The sequence below is a fragment of the Tachypleus tridentatus genome, chromosome 6 (assembly GCF_004210375.1).
Source record: "Tachypleus tridentatus isolate NWPU-2018 chromosome 6, ASM421037v1, whole genome shotgun sequence".
Classification (NCBI taxonomy): Eukaryota; Metazoa; Arthropoda; class Merostomata; order Xiphosura; family Limulidae; genus Tachypleus; species Tachypleus tridentatus.
The window spans coordinates 7,248,943-7,276,313 of NC_134830.1; positions in this window are offsets into that span (position 1 = coordinate 7,248,943).

The following is a 27,371-nucleotide window of genomic DNA, read 5'->3' on the forward strand; positions in this document are numbered from 1 at the left end:
GTGAGGATCAGCTGTTTCTAGTTTTATAGCTATTAGAACCAAAATTAACTGTGAGGATCAGCTGTTTCTAGTTTTATAGCTATTAGAACCAAAATTAACTGTGAGGATCAGCTGTTTCTAGTTTTATAGCTATTAGAACCAAAATTAACTGTGAGGATCAGCTGTTTCTAGTTTTATAGCTATTAGAACCAAAATTAACTGTGAGGATCAGCTGTTTCTAGTTTTATAGCTATTAGAACCAAAATTAACTGTGAGGATCAGCTGTTTCTAGTTTTATAGCTATTAGAACCAAAATTAACTGTGAGGATCAGCTGTTTCTAGTTTTATAGCTATTAGAACCAAAATTAACTGTGAGGATCAGCTGTTTCTAGTTTTATAGCTATTAGAACCAAAATTAACTGTGAGGATCAGCTGTTTCTAGTTTTATAGCTATTAGAACCAAAATTAACTGTGAGGATCAGCTGTTTCTAGTTTTATAGCTATTAGAACCAAAATTAACTGTGAGGATCAGCTGTTTCTAGTTTTATAGCTATTAGAACCAAAATTAATTAACTGGATCAGCTGTTTCTAGTTTTATAGCTATTAGAACCAAAATTAACTGTGAGGATCAGCTGTTTCTAGTTTTATAGCTATTAGAACCAAAATTAACTGTGAGGATCAGCTGTTTCTAGTTTTATAGCTATTAGAACCAAAATTAACTGTGAGGATCAGCTGTTTCTAGTTTTATAGCTATTAGAACCAAAATTAACTGTGAGGATCAGCTGTTTCTAGTTTTATAGCTATTAGAACCAAAATTAACTGTGAGGATCAGCTGTTTCTAGTTTTATAGCTATTAGAACCAAAATTAACTGTGAGGATCAGCTGTTTCTAGTTTTATAGCTATTAGAACCAAAATTAACTGTGAGGATCAGCTGTTTCTAGTTTTATAGCTATTAGAACCAAAATTAACTGTGAGGATCAGCTGTTTCTAGTTTTATAGCTATTAGAACCAAAATTAACTGTGAGGATCAGCTGTTTCTAGTTTTATAGCTATTAGAACCAAAATTAACTGTGAGGATCAGCTGTTTCTAGTTTTATAGCTATTAGAACCAAAATTAACTGTGAGGATCAGCTGTTTCTAGTTTTATAGCTATTAGAACCAAAATTAACTGTGAGGATCAGCTGTTTCTAGTTTTATAGCTATTAGAACCAAAATTAACTGTGAGGATCAGCTGTTTCTAGTTTTATAGCTATTAGAACCAAAATTAACTGTGAGGATCAGCTGTTTCTAGTTTTATAGCTATTAGAACCAAAATTAACTGTGAGGATCAGCTGTTTCTAGTTTTATAGCTATTAGAACCAAAATTAACTGTGAGGATCAGCTGTTTCTAGTTTTATAGCTATTAGAACCAAAATTAACTGTGAGGATCAGCTGTTTCTAGTTTTATAGCTATTAGAACCAAAATTAACTGTGAGGATCAGCTGTTTCTAGTTTTATAGCTATTAGAACCAAAATTAACTGTGAGGATCAGCTGTTTCTAGTTTTATAGCTATTAGAACCAAAATTAACTGTGAGGATCAGCTGTTTCTAGTTTTATAGCTATTAGAACCAAAATTAACTGTAGCTATTAGAACCAAAATTAAGGATCAGCTGTTTCTAGTTTTATAGCTATTAGAACCAAAATTAACTGTGAGGATCAGCTGTTTCTAGTTTTATAGCTATTAGAACCAAAATTAACTGTGAGGATCAGCTGTTTCTAGTTTTATAGCTATTAGAACCAAAATTAACTGTGAGGATCAGCTGTTTCTAGTTTTATAGCTATTAGAACCAAAATTAACTGTGAGGATCAGCTGTTTCTAGTTTTATAGCTATTAGAACCAAAATTAACTGTGAGGATCAGCTGTTTCTAGTTTTATAGCTATTAGAACCAAAATTAACTGTGAGGATCAGCTGTTTCTAGTTTTATAGCTATTAGAACCAAAATTAACTGTGAGGATCAGCTGTTTCTAGTTTTATAGCTATTAGAACCAAAATTAACTGTGAGGATCAGCTGTTTCTAGTTTTATAGCTATTAGAACCAAAATTAACTGTGAGGATCAGCTGTTTCTAGTTTTATAGCTATTAGAACCAAAATTAACTGTGAGGAACTGCTATTATAGCTATTAGAAAAATTAACTGGATCAGCTGTTTCTAGTTTTATAGCTATTAGAACCAAAATTAACTGTTAACTAGTTTTATAGTAGAACCAAAATTAACTGTGAGGATCAGCTGTTTCTAGTTTTATAGCTATTAGAACCAAAATTAACTGTGAGGATCAGCTGTTTCTAGTTTTATAGCTATTAGAACCAAAATTAACTGTGAGGATCAGCTGTTTCTAGTTTTATAGCTATTAGAACCAAAATTAACTGTGAGGATCAGCTGTTTCTAGTTTTATAGCTATTAGAACCAAAATTAACTGTGAGGATCAGCTGTTTCTAGTTTTATAGCTATTAGAACCAAAATTAACTGTGAGGATCAGCTGTTTCTAGTTTTATAGCTATTAGAACCAAAATTAACTGTGAGGATCAGCTGTTTCTAGTTTTATAGCTATTAGAACCAAAATTAACTGTGAGGATCAGCTGTTTCTAGTTTTATAGCTATTAGAACCAAAATTAACTGTGAGGATCAGCTGTTTCTAGTTTTATAGCTATTAGAACCAAAATTAACTGTGATCAGGATCAGCTGTTTCTAGTTTTATAGCTATTAGAACCAAAATTAACTGTGAGGATCAGCTGTTTCTAGTTTTATAGCTATTAGAACCAAAATTAACTGTGAGGATCAGCTGTTTCTAGTTTTATAGCTATTAGAACCAAAATTAACTGTGAGGATCAGCTGTTTCTAGTTTTATAGCTATTAGAACCAAAATTAACTGTGAGGATCAGCTGTTTCTAGTTTTATAGCTATTAGAACCAAAATTAACTGTGAGGATCAGCTGTTTCTAGTTTTATAGCTATTAGAACCAAAATTAACTGTGAGGATCAGCTGTTTCTAGTTTTATAGCTATTAGAACCAAAATTAACTGTGAGGATCAGCTGTTTCTAGTTTTATAGCTATTAGAACCAAAATTAACTGTGAGGATCAGCTGTTTCTAGTTTTATAGCTATTAGAACCAAAATTAACTGTGAGGATCAGCTGTTTCTAGTTTTATAGCTATTAGAACCAAAATTAACTGTGAGGATCAGCTGTTTCTAGTTTTATAGCTATTAGAACCAAAATTAACTGTGAGGATCAGCTGTTTCTAGTTTTATAGCTATTAGAACCAAAATTAACTGTGAGGATCAGCTGTTTCTAGTTTTATAGCTATTAGAACCAAAATTAACTGTGAGGATCAGCTGTTTCTAGTTTTATAGCTATTAGAACCAAAATTAACTGTGAGGATCAGCTGTTTCTAGTTTTATAGCTATTAGAACCAAAATTAACTGTGAGGATCAGCTGTTTCTAGTTTTATAGCTATTAGAACCAAAATTAACTGTGAGGATCAGCTGTTTCTAGTTTTATAGCTATTAGAACCAAAATTAACTGTGAGGATCAGCTGTTTCTAGTTTTATAGCTATTAGAACCAAAATTAACTGTGAGGATCAGCTGTTTCTAGTTTTATAGCTATTAGAACCAAAATTAACTGTGAGGATCAGCTGTTTCTAGTTTTATAGCTATTAGAACCAAAATTAACTGTGAGGATCAGCTGTTTCTAGTTTTATAGCTATTAGAACCAAAATTAACTGTGAGGATCAGAACCAAAATTAACTGTGAGGATCAGCTGTTTCTAGTTTTATAGCTATTAGAACCAAAATTAACTGTGAGGATCAGCTGTTTCTAGTTTTATAGCTATTAGAACCAAAATTAACTGTGAGGATCAGCTGTTTCTAGTTTTATAGCTATTAGAACCAAAATTAACTGTGAGGATCAGCTGTTTCTAGTTTTATAGCTATTAGAACCAAAATTAACTGTGAGGATCAGCTGTTTCTAGTTTTATAGCTATTAGAACCAAAATTAACTGTGAGGATCAGCTGTTTCTAGTTTTATAGCTATTAGAACCAAAATTAACTGTGAGGATCAGCTGTTTCTAGTTTTATAGCTATTAGAACCAAAATTAACTGTGAGGATCAGCTGTTTCTAGTTTTATAGCTATTAGAACCAAAATTAACTGTGAGGATCAGCTGTTTCTAGTTTTATAGCTATTAGAACCAAAATTAACTGTGAGGATCAGCTGTTTCTAGTTTTATAGCTATTAGAACCAAAATTAACTGTGAGGATCAGCTGTTTCTAGTTTTATAGCTATTAGAACCAAAATTAACTGTGAGGATAGCTGTTTCTAGTTTTATAGCTATTAGAACCAAAATTAACTGTGAGGATCAGCTGTTTCTAGTTTTATAGCTATTAGAACCAAAATTAACTGTGAGGATCAGCTGTTTCTAGTTTTATAGCTATTAGAACCAAAATTAACTGTGAGGATCAGCTGTTTCTAGTTTTATAGCTATTAGAACCAAAATTAACTGTGAGGATCAGCTGTTTCTAGTTTTATAGCTATTAGAACCAAAATTAACTGTGAGGATCAGCTGTTTCTAGTTTTATAGCTATTAGAACCAAAATTAACTGTGAGGATCAGCTGTTTCTAGTTTTATAGCTATTAGAACCAAAATTAACTGTGAGGATCAGCTGTTTCTAGTTTTATAGCTATTAGAACCAAAATTAACTGCTGTTTCTAGTTTTATAGCTATTAGAACCAAAATTAACTGTGAGGATCAGCTGTTTCTAGTTTTATAGCTATTAGAACCAAAATTAACTGTGAGGATCAGCTGTTTCTAGTTTTATAGCTATTAGAACCAAAATTAACTGTGAGGATCAGCTGTTTCTAGTTTTATAGCTATTAGAACCAAAATTAACTGTGAGGCTCAGCTGTTTCTAGTTTTATAGCTATTAGAACCAAAATTAACAGGATCAGCTGTTTCTAGTTTTATAGCTGTTTCTAGTTTTATAGCTATTAGAACCAAAATTAACTGTGAGGATCAGCTGTTTCTAGTTTTATAGCTATTAGAACCAAAATTAACTGTGAGGATCAGCTGTTTCTAGTTTTATAGCTATTAGAACCAAAATTAACTGTGAGGATCAGCTGTTTCTAGTTTTATAGCTATTAGAACCAAAATTAACTGTGAGGATCAGCTGTTTCTAGTTTTATAGCTATTAGAACCAAAATTAACTGTGAGGATCAGCTGTTTCTAGTTTTATAGCTATTAGAACCAAAATTAACTGTGAGGATCAGCTGTTTCTAGTTTTATAGCTATTAGAACCAAAATTAACTGTGAGGATCAGCTGTTTCTAGTTTTATAGCTATTAGAACCAAAATTAACTGTGAGGATCAGCTGTTTCTAGTTTTATAGCTATTAGAACCAAAATTAACTGTGAGGATCAGCTGTTTCTAGTTTTATAGCTATTAGAACCAAAATTAACTGTGAGGATCAGCTGTTTCTAGTTTTATAGCTATTAGAACCAAAATTAACTGTGAGGATCAGCTGTTTCTAGTTTTATAGCTATTAGAACCAAAATTAATTAACTGTGAGGATCAGCTGTTTCTAGTTTTATAGCTATTAGAACCAAAATTAACTGTGAGGATCAGCTGTTTCTAGTTTTATAGCTATTAGAACCAAAATTAACTGTGAGGATCAGCTGTTTCTAGTTTTATAGCTATTAGAACCAAAATTAACTGTGAGGATCAGCTGTTTCTAGTTTTATAGCTATTAGAACCAAAATTAACTGTGAGGATCAGCTGTTTCTAGTTTTATAGCTATTAGAACCAAAATTAACTGTGATCAGGATCAGCTGTTTCTAGTTTTATAGCTATTAGAACCAAAATTAACTGTGAGGATCAGCTGTTTCTAGTTTTATAGCTATTAGAACCAAAATTAACTGTGAGGATCAGCTGTTTCTAGTTTTATAGCTATTAGAACCAAAATTAACTGTGAGGATCAGCTGTTTCTAGTTTTATAGCTATTAGAACCAAAATTAACTGTGAGGATCAGCTGTTTCTAGTTTTATAGCTATTAGAACCAAAATTAACTGTGAGGATCAGCTGTTTCTAGTTTTATAGCTATTAGAACCAAAATTAACTGTGAGGATCAGCTGTTTCTAGTTTTATAGCTATTAGAACCAAAATTAACTGTGAGGATCAGCTGTTTCTAGTTTTATAGCTATTAGAACCAAAATTAACTGTGAGGATCAGCTGTTTCTAGTTTTATAGCTATTAGAACCAAAATTAACTGTGAGGATCAGCTGTTTCTAGTTTTATAGCTATTAGAACCAAAATTAACTGTGAGGATCAGCTGTTTCTAGTTTTATAGCTATTAGAACCAAAATTAACTGTGAGGATCAGCTGTTTCTAGTTTTATAGCTATTAGAACCAAAATTAACTGTGAGGATCAGCTGTTTCTAGTTTTATAGCTATTAGAACCAAAATTAACTGTGAGGATCAGCTGTTTCTAGTTTTATAGCTATTAGAACCAAAATTAACTGTGAGGATCAGCTGTTTCTAGTTTTATAGCTATTAGTGAGGATCAGCTGTTTCTAGTTTTATAGCTATTAGAACCAAAATTAACTGTGAGGATCAGCTGTTTCTAGTTTTATAGCTATTAGAACCAAAATTAACTGTGAGGATCAGCTGTTTCTAGTTTTATAGCTATTAGAACCAAAATTAACTGTGAGGATCAGCTGTTTCTAGTTTTATAGCTATTAGAACCAAAATTAACTGTGAGGATCAGCTGTTTCTAGTTTTATAGCTATTAGAACCAAAATTAACTGTGAGGATCAGCTGTTTCTAGTTTTATAGCTATTAGAACCAAAATTAACTGTGAGGATCAGCTGTTTCTAGTTTTATAGCTATTAGAACCAAAATTAACTGTGAGGATCAGCTGTTTCTAGTTTTATAGCTATTAGAACCAAAATTAACTGTGAGGATCAGCTGTTTCTAGTTTTATAGCTATTAGAACCAAAATTAACTGTGAGGATCAGCTGTTTCTAGTTTTATAGCTATTAGAACCAAAATTAACTGTGAGGATCAGCTGTTTCTAGTTTTATAGCTATTAGAACCAAAATTAACTGTGAGGATCAGCTGTTTCTAGTTTTATAGCTATAGCTATTAGAACCAAAATTAACTGTGAGGATCAGCTGTTTCTAGTTTTATAGCTATTAGAACCAAAATTAACTGTGAGGATCAGCTGTTTCTAGTTTTATAGGAACCAAAATTCAGCTGTTTCTAGTTTTATAGCTATTAGAACCAAAATTAACTGTGAGGATCAGCTGTTTCTAGTTTTATAGCTATTAGAACCAAAATTAACTGTGAGGATCAGCTGTTTCTAGTTTTATAGCTATTAGAACCAAAATTAACTGTGAGGATCAGCTGTTTCTAGTTTTATAGCTATTAGAACCAAAATTAACTGTGAGGATCAGCTGTTTCTAGTTTTATAGCTATTAGTTGAGGATCAGCTTATAGCTGTTTCTAGTTTTATAGCTATTAGAACCAAAATTAACTGTGAGGATCAGCTGTTTCTAGTTTTATAGCTATTAGAACCAAAATTAACTGTGAGGATCAGCTGTTTCTAGTTTTATAGCTATTAGAACCAAAATTAACTGTGAGGATCAGCTGTTTCTAGTTTTATAGCTATTAGAACCAAAATTAACTGTGAGGATCAGCTGTTTCTAGTTTTATAGCTATTAGAACCAAAATTAACTGTGAGGATCAGCTGTTTCTAGTTTTATAGCTATTAGAACCAAAATTAACTGTGAGGATCAGCTGTTTCTAGTTTTATAGCTATTAGAACCAAAATTAACTGTGAGGATCAGCTGTTTCTAGTTTTATAGCTATTAGAACCAAAATTAACTGTGAGGGCTGTTTCTAGTTTTCAGCTGTTTCTAGTTTTATAGCTATTAGAACCAAAATTAACTGTGAGGATCAGCTGTTTCTAGTTTTATAGCTATTAGAACCAAAATTAACTGTAGGATCAGCTGTTTCTAGTTTTATAGCTATTAGAACCAAAATTAACTGTGAGGATCAGCTGTTTCTAGTTTTATAGGATCAGCTGTTTCTAGTTTTATAGCTATTAGAACCAAAATTAACTGTGAGGATCAGCTGTTTCTAGTTTTATAGCTATTAGAACCAAAATTAACTGTGAGGATCAGCTGTTTCTAGTTTTATAGCTATTAGAACCAAAATTAACTGTGAGGATCAGCTGTTTCTAGTTTTATAGCTATTAGAACCAAAATTAACTGTGAGGATCAGCTGTTTCTAGTTTTATAGCTATTAGAACCAAAATTAACTGTGAGGATCAGCTGTTTCTAGTTTTATAGCTATTAGAACCAAAATTAACTGTGAGGATCAGCTGTTTCTAGTTTTATAGCTATTAGAACCAAAATTAACTGTGAGGATCAGCTGTTTCTAGTTTTATAGCTATTAGAACCAAAATTAACTGTGAGGATCAGCTGTTTCTAGTTTTATAGCTATTAGAACCAAAATTAACTGTGAGGATCAGCTGTTTCTAGTTTTATAGCTATTAGAACCAAAATTAACTGTGAGGATCAGCTGTTTCTAGTTTTATAGCTATTAGAACCAAAATTAACTGTGAGGATCAGCTGTTTCTAGTTTTATAGCTATTAGAACCAAAATTAACTGTGAGGATCAGCTGTTTCTAGTTTTATAGCTATTAGAACCAAAATTAACTGTGAGGATCAGCTGTTTCTAGTTTTATAGCTATTAGAACCAAAATTAACTGTGAGGATCAGCTGTTTCTAGTTTTATAGCTATTAGAACCAAAATTAACTCAGCTGTTTCTAGTTTTATAGCTATTAGAACCAAAATTAACTGTGAGGATCAGCTGTTTCTAGTTTTATAGCTATTAGAACCAAAATTAACTGTGAGGATCAGCTGTTTCTAGTTTTATAGCTATTAGAACCAAAATTAACTGAACCAAAATTAACTGTGAGGATCAGCTGTTTCTAGTTTTATAGCTATTAGAACCAAAATTAACTGTGAGGATCAGCTGTTTCTAGTTTTATAGCTATTAGAACCAAAATTAACTGTGAGGATCAGCTGTTTCTAGTTTTATAGCTATTAGAACCAAAATTAACTGTGAGGATCAGCTGTTTCTAGTTTTATAGCTATTAGAACCAAAATTAACTGTGAGGATCAGCTGTTTCTAGTTTTATAGCTATTAGAACCAAAATTAACTGTGAGGATCAGCTGTTTCTAGTTTTATAGCTATTAGAACCAAAATTAACTGTGAGGATCAGCTGTTTCTAGTTTTATAGCTATTAGAACCAAAATTAACTGTGAGGATCAGCTGTTTCTAGTTTTATAGCTATTAGAACCAAAATTAACTGTGAGGATCAGCTGTTTCTAGTTTTATAGCTATTAGAACCAAAATTAACTGTGAGGATCAGCTGTTTCTAGTTTTATAGCTATTAGAACCAAAATTAACTGTGAGGATCAGCTGTTTCTAGTTTTATAGCTATTAGAACCAAAATTAACTGTGAGGATCAGCTGTTTCTAGTTTTATAGCTATTAGAACCAAAATTAACTGTGAGGATCAGCTGTTTCTAGTTTTATAGCTATTAGAACCAAAATTAACTGTGAGGATCAGCTGTTTCTAGTTTTATAGCTATTAGAACCAAAATTAACTGTGAGGATCAGCTGTTTCTAGTTTTATAGCTATTAGAACCAAAATTAACTGTGAGGATCAGCTGTTTCTAGTTTTATAGCTATTAGAACCAAAATTAACTGTGAGGATCAGCTGTTTCTAGTTTTATAGCTATTAGAACCAAAATTAACTGTGAGGATCAGCTGTTTCTAGTTTTATAGCTATTAGAACCAAAATTAACTGTGAGGATCAGCTGTTTCTAGTTTTATAGCTATTAGAACCAAAATTAACTGTGAGGATCAGCTGTTTCTAGTTTTATAGCTATTAGAACCAAAATTAACTGTGAGGATCAGCTGTTTCTAGTTTTATAGCTATTAGAACCAAAATTAACTGTGAGGATCAGCTGTTTCTAGTTTTATAGCTATTAGAACCAAAATTAACTGTGAGGATCAGCTGTTTCTAGTTTTATAGCTATTAGAACCAAAATTAACTGTGAGGATCAGCTGTTTCTAGTTTTATAGCTATTAGAACCAAAATTAACTGTGAGGATCAGCTGTTTCTAGTTTTATAGCTATTAGAACCAAAATTAACTGTGAGGATCAGCTGTTTCTAGTTTTATAGCTATTAGAACCAAAATTAACTGTGAGGATCAGCTGTTTCTAGTTTTATAGCTATTAGAACCAAAATTAACTGTGAGGATCAGCTGTTTCTAGTTTTATAGCTATTAGAACCAAAATTAACTGTGAGGATCAGCTGTTTCTAGTTTTATAGCTATTAGAACCAAAATTAACTGTGAGGATCAGCTGTTTCTAGTTTTATAGCTATTAGAACCAAAATTAACTGTGAGGATCAGCTGTTTCTAGTTTTATAGCTATTAGAACCAAAATTAACTGTGAGGATCAGCTGTTTCTAGTTTTATAGCTATTAGAACCAAAATTAACTGTGAGGATCAGCTGTTTCTAGTTTTATAGCTATTAGAACCAAAATTAACTGTAGGATCAGCTGTTTCTAGTTTTATAGCTATTAGAACCAAAATTAACAGCTGTTTCTAGTTTTATAGCTATTAGAACCAAAATTAACTGTGAGGATCAGCTGTTTCTAGTTTTATAGCTATTAGAACCAAAATTAACTGTGAGGATCAGCTGTTTCTAGTTTTATAGCTATTAGAACCAAAATTAACTGTGAGGATCAGCTGTTTCTAGTTTTATAGCTATTAGAACCAAAATTAACTGTGAGGATCAGCTGTTTCTAGTTTTATAGCTATTAGAACCAAAATTAACTGTGAGGATCAGCTGTTTCTAGTTTTATAGCTATTAGAACCAAAATTAACTGTGTCAGCTGTTTCTAGTTTTATAGGATCAGCTGTTTCTAGTTTTATAGCTATTAGAACCAAAATTAACTGTGAGGATCAGCTGTTTCTAGTTTTATAGCTATTAGAACCAAAATTAACTGTGAGGATCAGCTGTTTCTAGTTTTATAGCTATTAGAACCAAAATTAACTGTGAGGATCAGCTGTTTCTAGTTTTATAGCTATTAGAACTAGTTTTATAGCTATTAGAAAAATTAACTGTGAGGATCAGCTGTTTCTAGTTTTATAGCTATTAGAACCAAAATTAACTGTGAGGATCAGCTGTTTCTAGTTTTATAGCTATTAGAACCAAAATTAACTGTGAGGATCAGCTGTTTCTAGTTTTATAGCTATTAGAACCAAAATTAACTGTGAGGATCAGCTGTTTCTAGTTTTATAGCTATTAGAACCAAAATTAACTGTGAGGATCAGCTGTTTCTAGTTTTATAGCTATTAGAACCAAAATTAACTGTGAGGATCAGCTGTTTCTAGTTTTATAGCTATTAGAACCAAAATTAACTGTGAGGATCAGCTGTTTCTAGTTTTATAGCTATTAGAACCAAAATTAACTGTGAGGATCAGCTGTTTCTAGTTTTATAGCTATTAGAACCAAAATTAACTGTGAGGATCAGCTGTTTCTAGTTTTATCAGCTGTTTCTAGTTTTATAGCTATTAGAACCAAAATTAACTGTGAGGATCAGCTGTTTCTAGTTTTATAGCTATTAGAACCAAAATTAACTGTGAGGCTCAGCTGTTTCTAGTTTTATAGCTATTAGAACCAAAATTAACTGTATCAGCTGTTTCTAGTTTTATAGCTATTAGAACCAAAATTAACTGTGAGGATCAGCTGTTTCTAGTTTTATAGCTATTAGAACCAAAATTAACTGTGAGGATCAGCTGTTTCTAGTTTTATAGCTATTAGAACCAAAATTAACTGTGAGGATCAGCTGTTTCTAGTTTTATAGCTATTAGAACCAAAATTAACTGTGAGGATCAGCTGTTTCTAGTTTTATAGCTATTAGAACCAAAATTAACTGTGAGGATCAGCTGTTTCTAGTTTTATAGCTATTAGAACCAAAATTAACTGTGAGGATCAGCTGTTTCTAGTTTTATAGCTATTAGAACCAAAATTAACTGTGAGGATCAGCTGTTTCTAGTTTTATAGCTATTAGAACCAAAATTAACTGTGAGGATCAGCTGTTTCTAGTTTTATAGCTATTAGAACCAAAATTAACTGTGAGGATCAGCTGTTTCTAGTTTTATAGCTATTAGAACCAAAATTAACTGTGAGGATCAGCTGTTTCTAGTTTTATAGCTATTAGAACCAAAATTAAATGTGAGGCTCAGCTGTTTCTAGTTTTATAGCTATTAGAACCAATTAACTTATCAGCTGTTTCTAGTTTTATAGTGAACCAAAATTAAGGATCAGCTGTTTCTAGTTTTATAGCTATTAGAACCAAAATTAACTGTGAGGATCAGCTGTTTCTAGTTTTATAGCTATTAGAACCAAAATTAACTGTGAGGATCAGCTGTTTCTAGTTTTATAGCTATTAGAACCAAAATTAACTGTGAGGATCAGCTGTTTCTAGTTTTATAGCTATTAGAACCAAAATTAACTTTATAGCTATTAGAACCAAAATTAACTGTGAGGATCAGCTGTTTCTAGTTTTATAGCTATTAGAACCAAAATTAACTGTGAGGATCAGCTGTTTCTAGTTTTATAGCTATTAGAACCAAAATTAACTGTGAGGATCAGCTGTTTCTAGTTTTATAGCTATTAGAACCAAAATTAACTGTGAGGAGGATCAGCTGTTTCTAGTTTTATAGCTATTAGAACCAAAATTAACTGTGAGGCTCAGCTGTTTCTAGTTTTATAGCTATTAGAACCAAAATTAACTGTGAGGATCAGCTGTTTCTAGTTTTATAGCTATTAGAACCAAAATTAACTGTGAGGCTCAGCTGTTTCTAGTTTTATAGCTATTAGAACCAAAATTAACTGTGAGGATCAGCTGTTTCTAGTTTTATAGCTTTATAGCTATTAGAACCAAAATTAACTGTGAGGATCAGCTGTTTCTAGTTTTATAGCTATTAGAACCAAAATTAACTGTGAGGATCAGCTGTTTCTAGTTTTATAGCTATTAGAACCAAAATTAACTGTGAGGATCAGCTGTTTCTAGTTTTATAGCTATTAGAACCAAAATTAACTGTGAGGCTCAGCTGTTTCTAGTTTTATAGCTATTAGAACCAAAATTAACTGTGCTAGGATCAGCTGTTTCTAGTTTTATAGCTATTAGAACCAAAATTAACTGTGAGGATCAGCTGTTTCTAGTTTTATAGCTATTAGAACCAAAATTAACTGTGAGGATCAGCTGTTTCTAGTTTTATAGCTATTAGAACCAAAATTAACTGTGAGGATCAGCTGTTTCTAGTTTTATAGCTATTAGAACCAAAATTAACTGTGAGGATCAGCTGTTTCTAGTTTTATAGCTATTAGAACCAAAATTAACTGTGAGGATCAGCTGTTTCTAGTTTTATAGCTATTAGAACCAAAATTAACTGTGAGGATCAGCTGTTTCTAGTTTTTTATAGCTATTAGAACCAAAATTAACTGTGAGGATCAGCTGTTTCTAGTTTTATAGCTATTAGAACCAAAATTAACTGTGAGGATCAGCTGTTTCTAGTTTTATAGCTATTAGAACCAAAATTAACTGTGAGGATCAGCTGTTTCTAGTTTTATAGCTATTAGAACCAAAATTAACTGTGAGGATCAGCTGTTTCTAGTTTTATAGCTATTAGAACCAAAATTAACTGTGAGGATCAGCTGTTTCTAGTTTTATAGCTATTAGAACCAAAATTAACTGTGAGGATCAGCTGTTTCTAGTTTTATAGCTATTAGAACCAAAATTAACTGTGAGGATCAGCTGTTTCTAGTTTTATAGCTATTAGAACCAAAATTAACTGTGAGGATCAGCTGTTTCTAGTTTTATAGCTATTAGAACCAAAATTAACTGTGAGGATCAGCTGTTTCTAGTTTTATAGCTATTAGAACCAAAATTAACTGTGAGGATCAGCTGTTTCTAGTTTTATAGCTATTAGAACCAAAATTAACTGTGAGGATCAGCTGTTTCTAGTTTTATAGCTATTAGAACCAAAATTAACTGTGAGGATCAGCTGTTTCTAGTTTTATAGCTATTAGAACCAAAATTAACTGTGAGGATCAGCTGTTTCTAGTTTTATAGCTATTAGAACCAAAATTAACTGTGAGGATCAGCTGTTTCTAGTTTTATAGCTATTAGAACCAAAATTAAATTCAGCTGTGTTTTATAGGATCAGCTGTTTCTAGTTTTATAGCTATTAGAACCAAAATTAACTGTGAGGATCAGCTGTTTCTAGTTTTATAGCTATTAGAACCAAAATTAATGTATCAGCTGTTTCTAGTTTTATAGCTATTAGAACCTGTGAGGATCAGCTGTTTCTAGTTTTATATCAGCTGTTTCTAGTTTTATAGCTATTAGAACCAAAATTAACTGTGAGGATCAGCTGTTTCTAGTTTTATAGCTATTAGAACCAAAATTAACTGTGAGGATCAGCTGTTTCTAGTTTTATAGCTATTAGAACCAAAATTAACTGTGAGGATCAGCTGTTTCTAGTTTTATAGCTATTAGAACCAAAATTAACTGTGAGGATCAGCTGTTTCTAGTTTTATAGCTATTAGAACCAAAATTAACTGTGAGGATCAGCTGTTTCTAGTTTTATAGCTATTAGAACCAAAATTAACTGTGAGGATCAGCTGTTTCTAGTTTTATAGCTATTAGAACCAAAATTAACTGTGAGGATCAGCTGTTTCTAGTTTTATAGCTATTAGAACCAAAATTAACTGTGAGGATCAGCTGTTTCTAGTTTTATAGCTATTAGAACCAAAATTAACTGTGAGGATCAGCTGTTTCTAGTTTTATAGCTATTAGAACCAAAATTAACTGTGAGGATCAGCTGTTTCTAGTTTTATAGCTATTAGAACCAAAATTAACTGTGAGGATCAGCTGTTTCTAGTTTTATAGCTATTAGAACCAAAATTAACTGTGAGGAGGATCAGCTGTTTCTAGTTTTATAGCTATTAGAACCAAAATTAACTGTGAGGATCAGCTGTTTCTAGTTTTATAGCTATTAGAACCAAAATTAACTGTGAGGATCAGCTGTTTCTAGTTTTATAGCTATTAGAACCAAAATTAACTGTGAGGATCAGCTGTTTCTAGTTTTATAGCTATTAGAACCAAAATTAACTGTGAGGATCAGCTGTTTCTAGTTTTATAGCTATTAGAACCAAAATTAACTGTGAGGATCAGCTGTTTCAGCTGTTTCTAGTTTTATAGCTATTAGAACCAAAATTAACTGTGAGGATCAGCTGTTTCTAGTTTTATAGCTATTAGAACCAAAATTAACTGTGAGGATCAGCTGTTTCTAGTTTTATAGCTATTAGAACCAAAATTAACTGTGAGGATCAGCTGTTTCTAGTTTTATAGCTATTAGAACCAAAATTAACTGTGAGGATCAGCTGTTTCTAGTTTTATAGCTATTAGAACCAAAATTAACTGTGAGGATCAGCTGTTTCTAGTTTTATAGCTATTAGAACCAAAATTAACTGTGAGGGCTGTTTCTAGTTTTATCAGCTGTTTCTAGTTTTATAGCTATTAGAACCAAAATTAACTGTAAGCTGTAGTTTTATAGCTATTAGAACCAAAATTAACTGTGAGGATCAGCTGTTTCTAGTTTTATAGCTATTAGAACCAAAATTAACTGTGAGGATCAGCTGTTTCTAGTTTTATAGCTATTAGAACCAAAATTAACTGTGAGGATCAGCTGTTTCTAGTTTTATAGCTATTAGAACCAAAATTAACTGTGAGGATCAGCTGTTTCTAGTTTTATAGCTATTAGAACCAAAATTAACTGTGAGGATCAGCTGTTTCTAGTTTTATAGCTATTAGAACCAAAATTAACTGTGAGGATCAGCTGTTTCTAGTTTTATAGCTATTAGAACCAAAATTAACTGTGAGGATCAGCTGTTTCTAGTTTTATAGCTATTAGAACCAAAATTAACTGTGAGGATCAGCTGTTTCTAGTTTTATAGCTATTAGAACCAAAATTAACTGTGAGGATCAGCTGTTTCTAGTTTTATAGCTATTAGAACCAAAATTAACTGTGAGGATCAGCTGTTTCTAGTTTTATAGCTATTAGAACCAAAATTAACTGTGAGGATCAGCTGTTTCTAGTTTTATAGCTATTAGAACCAAAAGTTTTAAGCTATTAGAACCAAAATTAACTGAGGATCAGCTGTTTCTAGTTTTATAGCTATTAGAACCAAAATTAACTGTGAGGATCAGCTGTTTCTAGTTTTATAGCTATTAGAACCAAAATTAACTGTGAGGATCAGCTGTTTCTAGTTTTATAGCTATTAGAACCAAAATTAACTGTGAGGATCAGCTGTTTCTAGTTTTATAGCTATTAGAACCAAAATTAACTGTGAGGATCAGCTGTTTCTAGTTTTATAGCTATTAGAACCAAAATTAACTGTGAGGATCAGCTGTTTCTAGTTTTATAGCTATTAGAACCAAAATTAACTGTGAGGAACCAAAATTAACTGTGAGGATCAGCTGTTTCTAGTTTTATAGCTATTAGAACCAAAATTAACTGTGAGGATCAGCTGTTTCTAGTTTTATAGCTATTAGAACCAAAATTAACTGTGAGGATCAGCTGTTTCTAGTTTTATAGCTATTAGAACCAAAATTAACTGTGAGGATCAGCTGTTTCTAGTTTTATAGCTATTAGAACCAAAATTAACTGTGAGGATCAGCTGTTTCTAGTTTTATAGCTATTAGAACCAAAATTAACTGTGAGGATCAGCTGTTTCTAGTTTTATAGCTATTAGAACCAAAATTAACTGTGAGGATCTAGTTTTATAGCTGTGTTCAGCTAGTTTTATAGCTATTAGAACCAAAATTAACTGTGAGGATCAGCTGTTTCTAGTTTTATAGCTATTAGAACCAAAATTAACTGTGAGGATCAGCTGTTTCTAGTTTTATAGCTATTAGAACCAAAATTAACTGTGAGGATCAGCTGTTTCTAGTTTTATAGCTATTAGAACCAAAATTAACTGTGAGGATCAGCTGTTTCTAGTTTTATAGCTATTAGAACCAAAAAATTAGAACCAAAATTAACTGTGATCACTAGTTTTATGTAGAACCAAAATTAACTGTGAGGATCAGCTGTTTCTAGTTTTATAGCTATTAGAACCAAAATTAACTGTGAGGATCAGCTGTTTCTAGTTTTATAGCTATTAGAACCAAAATTAACTGTGAACCAAAATTAACTGGATCAGCTGTTTCTAGTTTTATAGCTATTAGAACCAAAATTAACTGTGAGGATCAGCTGTTTCTAGTTTTATAGCTATTAGAACCAAAATTAACTGTGAGGAACCAAAATTAATCAGCTGTTTCTAGTTTTATAGCTATTAGAACCAAAATTAACTGTGAGGATCAGCTGTTTCTAGTTTTATAGCTATTAGAACCAAAATTAACTGTGAGGATCAGCTGTTTCTAGTTTTATAGCTATTAGAACCAAAATTAACTGTGAGGATCAGCTGTTTCTAGTTTTATAGCTATTAGAACCAAAATTAACTGTGAGGATCAGCTGTTTCTAGTTTTATAGCTATTAGAACCAAAATTAACTGTGAGGATCAGCTGTTTCTAGTTTTATAGCTATTAGAACCAAAATTAACTGTGAGGCTCAGCTGTTTCTAGTTTTATAGCTATTAGAACCAAAATTAACTGTAGGCTCAGCTGTTTCTAGTTTTATAGCTATTAGAACCAAAATTAACTGTGAGGATCAGCTGTTTCTAGTTTTATAGCTATTAGAACCAAAATTAACTGTGAGGATCAGCTGTTTCTAGTTTTATAGCTATTAGAACCAAAATTAACTGTGAGGATCAGCTGCTGTTTTTAGCTATTAGAACCAAAATTAACTTGAGGATAGCTGTTTCTAGTTTTATAGCTATTAGAACCAAAATTAACTGTGAGGATCAGCTGTTTCTAGTTTTATAGCTATTAGAACCAAAAAATTAACTGTGAGGATTCAGCTGTTTCTAGTTTTATAGCTATTAGAACCAAAATTAACTGTGAGGATCAGCTGTTTCTAGTTTTATAGCTATTAGAACCAAAATTAACTGTGAGGATCAGCTGTTTCTAGTTTTATAGCTATTAGAACCAAAATTAACTGTGAGGATCAGCTGTTTCTAGTTTTATAGCTATTAGAACCAAAATTAACTGTGAGGATCAGCTGTTTCTAGTTTTATAGCTATTAGAACCAAAATTAACTGTGAGGATCAGCTGTTTCTAGTTTTATAGCTATTAGAACCAAAATTAACTGACTTTGTTCGCTTTGTTCTACGTTTTAGTCATAACAGGTTTGTTGTATATAAATGTTCACTTGTTTCCTCTGGCAATCGATAGAACAATCGATAGAAAACCACTAATGGAAAACACATCAATGAAGTTCGAAGGTACCCTATTAAATAGTAGAAATTGATTTTGTTAAGTTGATCATTATATTGGAACTAACAGTGGAATAAAGTTCCTATTCTAAGTCTTTTACGTCATCAAGTTCCAAACAATCCACGAGTACTGCAAATAATTTAAATCTACTGACGTATTTATTATATTACTAACATTGTTTTGTTACAAAGAAATTTATTCCTTTGACAGATTTTTTTAAAATATATTAAACAATATAATTAAGATTATTACAACAAAAATGTACTCGGCAGTACCTCTCTCCATTGTTGAAAGTATTTCTAGATGAACAATGACAGTCCCACCTGGAGACAGGTTTTAGAACTACAAACAAACCTTTTTCCACAGCCCCCGATAATACATTTCTATTAATTCTTCTTCGTAGACGGGTCTTTAAATTTAAATGTTGCTTTGATAAAGTAATAAAACGAAAGAAACAACTGTAAGATAGGGTACAAGATAAAAACGACTAATTTAATAAGGAAGAAGGTCTATGAAAGTTAGGCTAACCAACAACAACAAAGGATCCTGGAACTGATGCCTGAAAACTTCCTCAGTGTGATTTGTTTCTTTTCAGTTACGATAACTTATCTTAGAGTCTAATGATAATGGCCGGGATGGCCAAGCGTGTTAGGGCGTTCGACTAGTAATCCGAGGGTCGCGGGTTCGAATTTCGATCGCACCAAATATGCCCGCTCTTACAACCGTGGGGGCGTTATAAAGTAACGGTCAATCCCACTATTTGTTGGTAAAAGAGTAGCCCAAGAGTTGGCGGTGGGTGGTGATGACTAGCTGCCTTCTCTTTAGTCTTACACTGCTAAATTAGGGACGACTAGCGCAGATAGCCCTCGAGTAGCTTTGCGGAAATTCAAAACAAACAAATCTACTGATGGATTCTATATTATCACCCCTTTTAAGTTATCAGTTAAGTTTCAGTTAATTTAACTTTTGTGTTTCTGTTTATAATAACGTTAATAAGATTAACTAGCCCTCCTCAGAAGAAGTGCAGCCAATCAGTGTACAGTATCCAAGTCAGCCAATCAGTCAACAGTATCCTACCACCCAAGTGGTATCTTGGAATGTTTTGTAATGTCACACGGATTCAGGTTCTTACATATTACTCCAGCCTTGCTAGTTCAACGATCAGTTCGGTTAAAACTGGTCTTACACATAATTGGTGCTGTGAACAGTTTAGCTTCTCTCTGGTCAGCAATTCAAGTTAAATAACACCTTCAACTGAAAGGTCTGCCTTTTAGCCCATAGTTTATATCAGTTTCATTTCCTGTTAAAAATTTCTAAATTCATGTACTAAGTTAACAGTACGAAGCAATCCTCAAAATGAGAACAAAATATACAAGAATATTCATAGTTAGTTTAATATTGTTATCAGGGAAATAAAGGAAAAATAAAAATATATATATGCAAGAATATTAATATTTATCTTAATATTGTTTTCAGAGAAACCAAGGAAAATAAAAAATATACAAGAATATTCATAATTATTGTGATATTGTTATGAGGGAAACCAAAGGAAAAATTAATATTTCTTGTCCTACAAAACACATAAAACAAAGTTGTGTAACAAAAATGTGTTCTCGTTTCCTAGAAAAGTGTGTTACGATTGTGTTCTTGATAAGAATGAATAAAAATTATAATCCGAACACTTTCGAAAGTTGGACCTTTCTTCTTCAGGGGTAAACTGAAGAAAAAATGGTTCAACTTTCGAAAATGCTCAGGTTATAAGATTTTTATTTATTTCTGTGAAGGCTTCTTGACCCCACTTGTTTTTATAACATCATGAAGGTATGTGTTCTGTCACTCATTCTTTCGAAACGTGTGACACTTACGTGTTCCTTTACTCATTTCTTCCATTAACCCGTTTCCATAACCTGTAAATAACCTCATTAACGAGTTTCTTTAATCTGTAAGTGGTATCAATAAACTGTTTTCATAACCTGCACATGACCTCCATTAACCCGTTTCCATAACCTGTAAATTACTTCTATTAACTTGTTCTCGTAACCTGTAAGTAACCTTCTGTACCTTATCATCTGTGTGTTGTTTTGAAATTAATCTAGTCTGTCAAATAATTTGTCATTTTCATAGCCTCCTTTACTTAATAGTAGAGTTAATTAGTTTTTGAAAACTCTAAGTGGAAAAGTCCATATTGCAAATTAATATACATTGAGTTCAATATTTTTTTTTCTAGTTCTCAGAACGAATAACACGACAAAGTCATGTTTCGTTAGAATCAAATAAAAACATTAGTCAACAATTACATTCAGGGACATGACAATTCGAAGCAATGTGTTTAAGCTCTGAAAGACCAAGTGAACATAGAGCAGTTGTAAAAATAAATTAACTAAAGATAAAAAACAAACGTTTAGGCTCAGGTGCTATTCTCTGCTTCAGTGACTTAAATTTTTTTCCAGTCGATTCTTGCAACTTACAGTAATTAGATAAAAGTAGCAGTAAAGCACTTGGGTTTTGTCTAAGGTTGCATTTTGTATTTTTTCCTTAGAGACGACTATAATTGCTTCTTGTTCTTTCTTTTACAAACGAAGAATTCCAAGGGAAAGTCATTTTCAGCCATTTAGGAAAAACCACATTCCGTCTCCGAAGAGTTTCGTGTGCTAACGCCAACATTAAATGTAGTTTGCTAAAGCACGCCCAACTCGGCTCACATACGTTACGTCTAGTCATTTCAAGCCAAAGCCAACGAATAAACTAATTGAATAAATAATAAATATGCATTTATAATATAAAGTTAGATAATCACAAATCTTAATATTACATTTTTTTTACTTTAATTATTTTACGAACGAAAATCTTTAAGCTTCAATCGATCATTATGTTTTCTTAAAATTAAAATAGTAAATATAAAACAAACATCAGATAAAGTTGTTTAACAACTTTCAACATTACAATATCTTTTGTGTTTATTTAAAGATATTTTAAAATTTCATTCTGAAGATTAAAAGTTAATTCAGAATTTTAGATTATCGTTATCGTTATTATTATTGGATTATTATCAATATTAAAGGCCCGGCATGGCCAAGGCGTGCGACTCGTAATCTGAGGGTCGCGGGTTCGAATCTCCGTCGCGCCAAACATGCTCGCCCTCCCAGCCGTGAGGGCATTATAATGTGACGGTCAATCCCACATTACCAATTTGTTGGTAAAAGAGTAGCCCAAGAGTTGGCGGTGGGTGGTGATGACTAGCTGCCTTTTCTCTAGTCTTACACTGCTAAATTAGGGACGGCTAGCAGAGATAGCCCTCGAGTAGCTCTTTGTGCGAAATTAAAAACAAACTAACTAACTATCAATATTAAATTATTATTATTAACATTATTGTTATTAAATTGTTATCATTATTATACTGTTATGAATATTAAATTATTATTGTTAGATTGTTAACATTATTGCTATTAATTTATTATATTATTATATTGTTGTCATTATTAAGTTATTACTATTATTGTATTGTTATAATTATATTGTTATCATCATTAAGTTATTACTATTATTATATTGTTATCATCATTAAATTATTATTATTATTAGATTGTTATCTTTATTAAATTTTTATTATTATTAGATTGTTATCATTATCAAGTTATTATTATTAGATTCTTATCATCATTAATTTATTATAAATAACGTATTGAACTTTATATCAGTTTATATAAAACATTCATAATTTAGTTTGCCCTTCTCGTACTTCTTAATAACTTACATATGCTATCGATGTGATTAATGATGTATTATACTGTAATTTTATCCCAACTTGTCACTAGAAGGCGTTGTAACTTAGCTACAGTACGTGGTTTAGGGTCGTGTTTAGTAATTTTCCATCTCAGTTCTTCCAAACACTTATTAATGGGATTACAATCTATAGACTTTGCTGGCCAAGGCAATCTTGTAACGTCTTCCTGTTCGAGATGATTCTATGCAATTTGCATGCATTGTTGGCAGTGTCATTGTCTTTCTGTAACACAGAGGTATTGCCAAATCTCGCTCTAGCATATAGCAGAAATATCTTCTCTACGTAATGCCTGTAGGAGGCGCCATTGATGCTCCTTCCCTAGAGGATATAAAGAACAATTTTTCAACTATAATGAATAGCTGCCCAAACACATTCTGCACCACCTCCTGGGTGTTCCCTGTGGGAAAAACAGTCTTCCCTCATCTTTAATCTTTTCTCTAGAGAAACGATGAACACGAATCCAGAAAGAAGTCAGAAACAGAACTTATATGAAATGTTGTAAGTGTTTCTAACTGTAAGTTGGCATGCTGTCGTGACCAAGTAACACGGCGACGATGGTTAATATTGATCTGCAGATAGCTCTTAAAAATAACCATTTTATATTAATGTCATTCCTGTCGTAAGGTGCTATAAGACTTCTTTTGAGATTGACCTCGATCAAAACACGGTTATCTTGGGCAGTCACTTTTCAACAAGTTTGGAAAAAGTTTATACCAAAAGTACACCTTTTGTACAAAACAATATATATGCGTGTATTAATGAATAAATGATCAAAACAACTTATACAGACCAAAATAACAACTTGTATATGTTTTTCCAATCATATGCTACCTTCTCTGTCACAACTTCTGTATTTACTCAATAACTACTCCATATATTTAGACAATAACATGAATATAGAACAGTATGGCCATTAATGCATTTTAACCGAATTACTTTTCTTTCTGTTATTATTTCAATAGAAAACAAAATTACGAAAACACAGGAATTACTCGACCAGAAATAATGTTTTTATTAGATCAAACAATACACAAACGATATATGTATATTTATTAGTTCAAAGAATAAATAATAAACGAGATATATTTGTTTTTATCAGATCAAACAACACATAAACGAGATATATCTGTTTTTATTAGATCAAACAACACATAAACGAGATATATTTGTTTTTATCAGATCAAACAACACATAAACGAGATATATTTGTTTTCATTAGATCAAACAACACATAAACGAGATATATCTATTTTTGTTAGATCAAACAACACATAAACGAGATATATCTGTTTTATTAGATGAAACAACACATAAACGAGATATATCTGTTTTTGTTAGATCAAACAACACATAAACGAGATATATTTGTTTTCATTAGATCAAACAACACATAAACGAGGTATATCTATTTTTGTTAGATCAAACAACACATAAACGAGATATATCTGTTTTTATTAGATGAAACAACACATAAACGAGATATATCTGTTTTTGTTAGATCAAACAACACATAAACGAGATATATTTGTTTTCATTAGATCAAACAACACATAAACGAGGTATATCTATTTTTGTTAGATCAAACAACACATAAACGAGATATATCTGTTTTCATTAGATCAAACAACGCATAAACGAGATATATCTATTTTTATTAAATCAAACAACACATAAACGAGGTATATTTGTTTTTATCAGATCAAACAATAAATAAACGAGATATATTTGTTTTTGTTAAACCAAAGAATATATGAAAGAGATATATTTGGAAATTTCTGAATAATTAAAACAGTATTCAAAACAAAAGCGAGATCAGGAATAGACGACTCAAAACAAAAAGTGGATTGTCTGAAGTGTTGTCATGGATACCCAGAATATACGAAATTAGCTGTGTTTCCTTTGTTGGTTATTACAACTGTTTCATTTATACATATAGTATGCTTGATGTGGCTCGGCATGGCCAAGTGTGTTAAGGCGTTCGACTCGTAATCCGAGGTCGCGGGTTCGAATCCCGGTCGCTCGCACCAAACATGTTCGCTCTCCCAGCTGTTGGGGCGTTATAATGTGATGATCAATCCCACGTTGGTAAAAGGGTATCCCAAGAGTTGACGGTGCGTGATGATAACTAGCTGCTTTCCCTCTAGTCTTACACTGCTAAATTATAGACGACTAGCGCTGATAGCCCTCGAGTAGCTTTACGCGAAATTAAAGAATAAACAAAAAACAAAGTATGTCTGATATGGCCTGGCGGTTAGGGAGAATTACTTGCAATATACATATCAATGGTTCGAATTCTCGTCACACCGAACGTGCTTGCCAATTCGGTCGTGGGGACATTATAATGATACAGTCAATCTCTTATAATCTGTACTTTTAAAGTCGATTTATATCACATTTCCTTCTAGTCTTGGTTAACAGGTCTTTAGGTAATAGGTGATTTATCCACAAGGTCATCAGAAAAACAAATTGACGTCTCGGAAAGGATTGGAACAGTTTTAAAGTTTCTTTGTTGTTGTCTTTTCAGTAAATTCTGTATACATTTATCATTTTAAACAAACATTTCAAAAATAGTAGCGTTAAACGTGAAGAACAAACAAATAAGGTTTGGAGTGAAACTTAACAGTGGGATAATCACATGTGTCCGACAAGTAGAACAAACCCAATGATAAGACTCAGTAGCAACATTGTCTATAGCAGATACTAGTGGTCACTTCGCGTTACGGCACTGTTTGTGGTCAGTTTCATCTAAAGATTTGTTTGATTTGGAATTCAGCCTTACTCTACACGAGGGCTAACTTACTCTAGCCGTCCCTAATCTGAGAGCTTATGACCAGGAGAAGGCAGCTAGCCATCACCACCCACCACTAACTGTTGGGCTGCTCTTTTAAGAACGAATAGGGGATTGATAGGAATTTTATAACGACCTCACGGTTGAAAGGACGAGTATGTTTGATGTGACGGAAATGTGACCACGCGACCCTCGGATTACGAGTTGAGTGCCCTCACCTGGCTGTGCCAAGCTTAATGTTTATATTATGTCCCGTTTCACCTGTGTATGTGTTATCGCATCGGTCGTATTAAAACTTGAAGATACGTCTGTTGTTTAAGATGTTAGAATGAAACCTCCTGAGACGAACTATGATTTAAGTTGTCAATAAAACAACTGTGCTGTTTATGTTGTGATTTTCATGTTTGTTTCCAAATGTGTTTAATGTTTATGTTACATAGGTGTGGTGTTATACGATCCAGCATCCAATTATTATTAACAACTTTTAAACATTTGTGCACTTTATTAATGAGAGAAAAATAAATGAAGCATTAATACTCGTGGATCAAAATCTAGCTTCAATTAAAACATAGGTGTCGCACCAGATGTTCTCTAAGATGGAACAAAATGGCCGCGCAATATTTCACAAATAGATGACGGTCATACGAGAGGTAGGCCGGCATGGCCAAGCGTGTTAAAGAGTGCGACTCGTAATCTGAGGGTCGCGGGTTCGCATCCCGTCGCGCCAAACATGCTCGCCCCTTTTAGCCATTCAGGCGTTATAATGTGACGGTCAATCCCACTATTCGTTGGTAAAGAGTAGCCCAAGAGTTGGCGGTGGGTGGTGATGACTAGCTGCCCTCCCTCTAGTCTTACACTGCTAAATTAGGGACGGCTAGCACAGATAGCCCTCGAGTAGCTCTGTGCGAAATTCCAAAACAAACATACGAGAGGTATAAACCGCGTAAAAGTTAAATAAACAATACATTTAGTAGCTGTATTTTTGGACTTCTATTTAAAGCGTATAGTGAACAAAACAATTCGTTTTGTGATGACTAGAAACCGACTTGAAGTATTAAAGTACTCGTCCGCAGTAACAGAAAATGTTTAAATTAATCTAACAAAAATACTCGTCCGCAGTGACTGCTATAGTTTAAATTAATCTAACAAAAGTACTCGTTCCCAGTGACTGTTATAATTTAAATTAATCTAACAAAAGTACTCGTCCCTAGTGACTGCCATAGTTTAAATTAATATAACAAAAGTACTCGTCTCCAATGACTGCTATAAATTAAACTAACCTGACAGAAACTACTCGTTTCCAGTCACAGCTAAAGTTTAAATTAATCCAGCAAAAGTTCTCGTCCCGAGCGACATCTAAAACTAAAATTAATATAATTTTAATATAATAAGTTTAATATAATTTAACAAAAATACTTGTCCACAAGGACAGCTAAAGATTAACTTAATATAACAAAAATACTCGTCCACAAAAGCAGCTAAAGATTAAATTAATATAACAAAAATACTTGCCCACAAAGACAGCTAAAGATTAAATTAATATAACAAAAATACTCGTCCACAAGGACAGCTAAAGATTATATTAATATAACAAAAATACTCGTTCACAAGGACAGCTAAAGATTAAATTAATATAACAAACATACTTGTTCACAAGGACAGCTAAAGATTAAATTAATATAACAAAAGTACTCGTTCACAAGGACAGCTAAAGATTAAATTAATATAACAAAAATACTTGCCTACAAGGACAGCTAAAGATTAAATTAATATAACAAAATACTCGTCCACAAGGACAGCTAAAGATTAAATTAATATAACAAAAATACTTGTCCACAAGGACAGCTAAAGATTAAATTAATATAACAAAATACTTGTCCACAAGGACAGCTAAAGATTAAATTAATATAACAAAATACTCGTCCACAAGGACAGCTAAAGATTAAATTAATATAACAAAAATACTCGTCCACAAGGACAGCTAAAGATTAAATTAATATAACAAAAATACTCGTCCACAAGGACAGCTAAAGATTAAATTAATATAACAAAAATACTCGTCCACAAGGACAGCTAAAGATTAAATTAATATAACAAAAACACTCGTCCACAAGGACAGCTAAATATTAACTTAATATAATAAAAATACTTGCCCACAAGGACAGCTAAAGATTAAATTAATATAACAAAAATACTTGTCCACAAGGATAGCTAAAGATTAACTTAATATAACAAACATACTTGTTCACAAGGACAGCTAAAGAT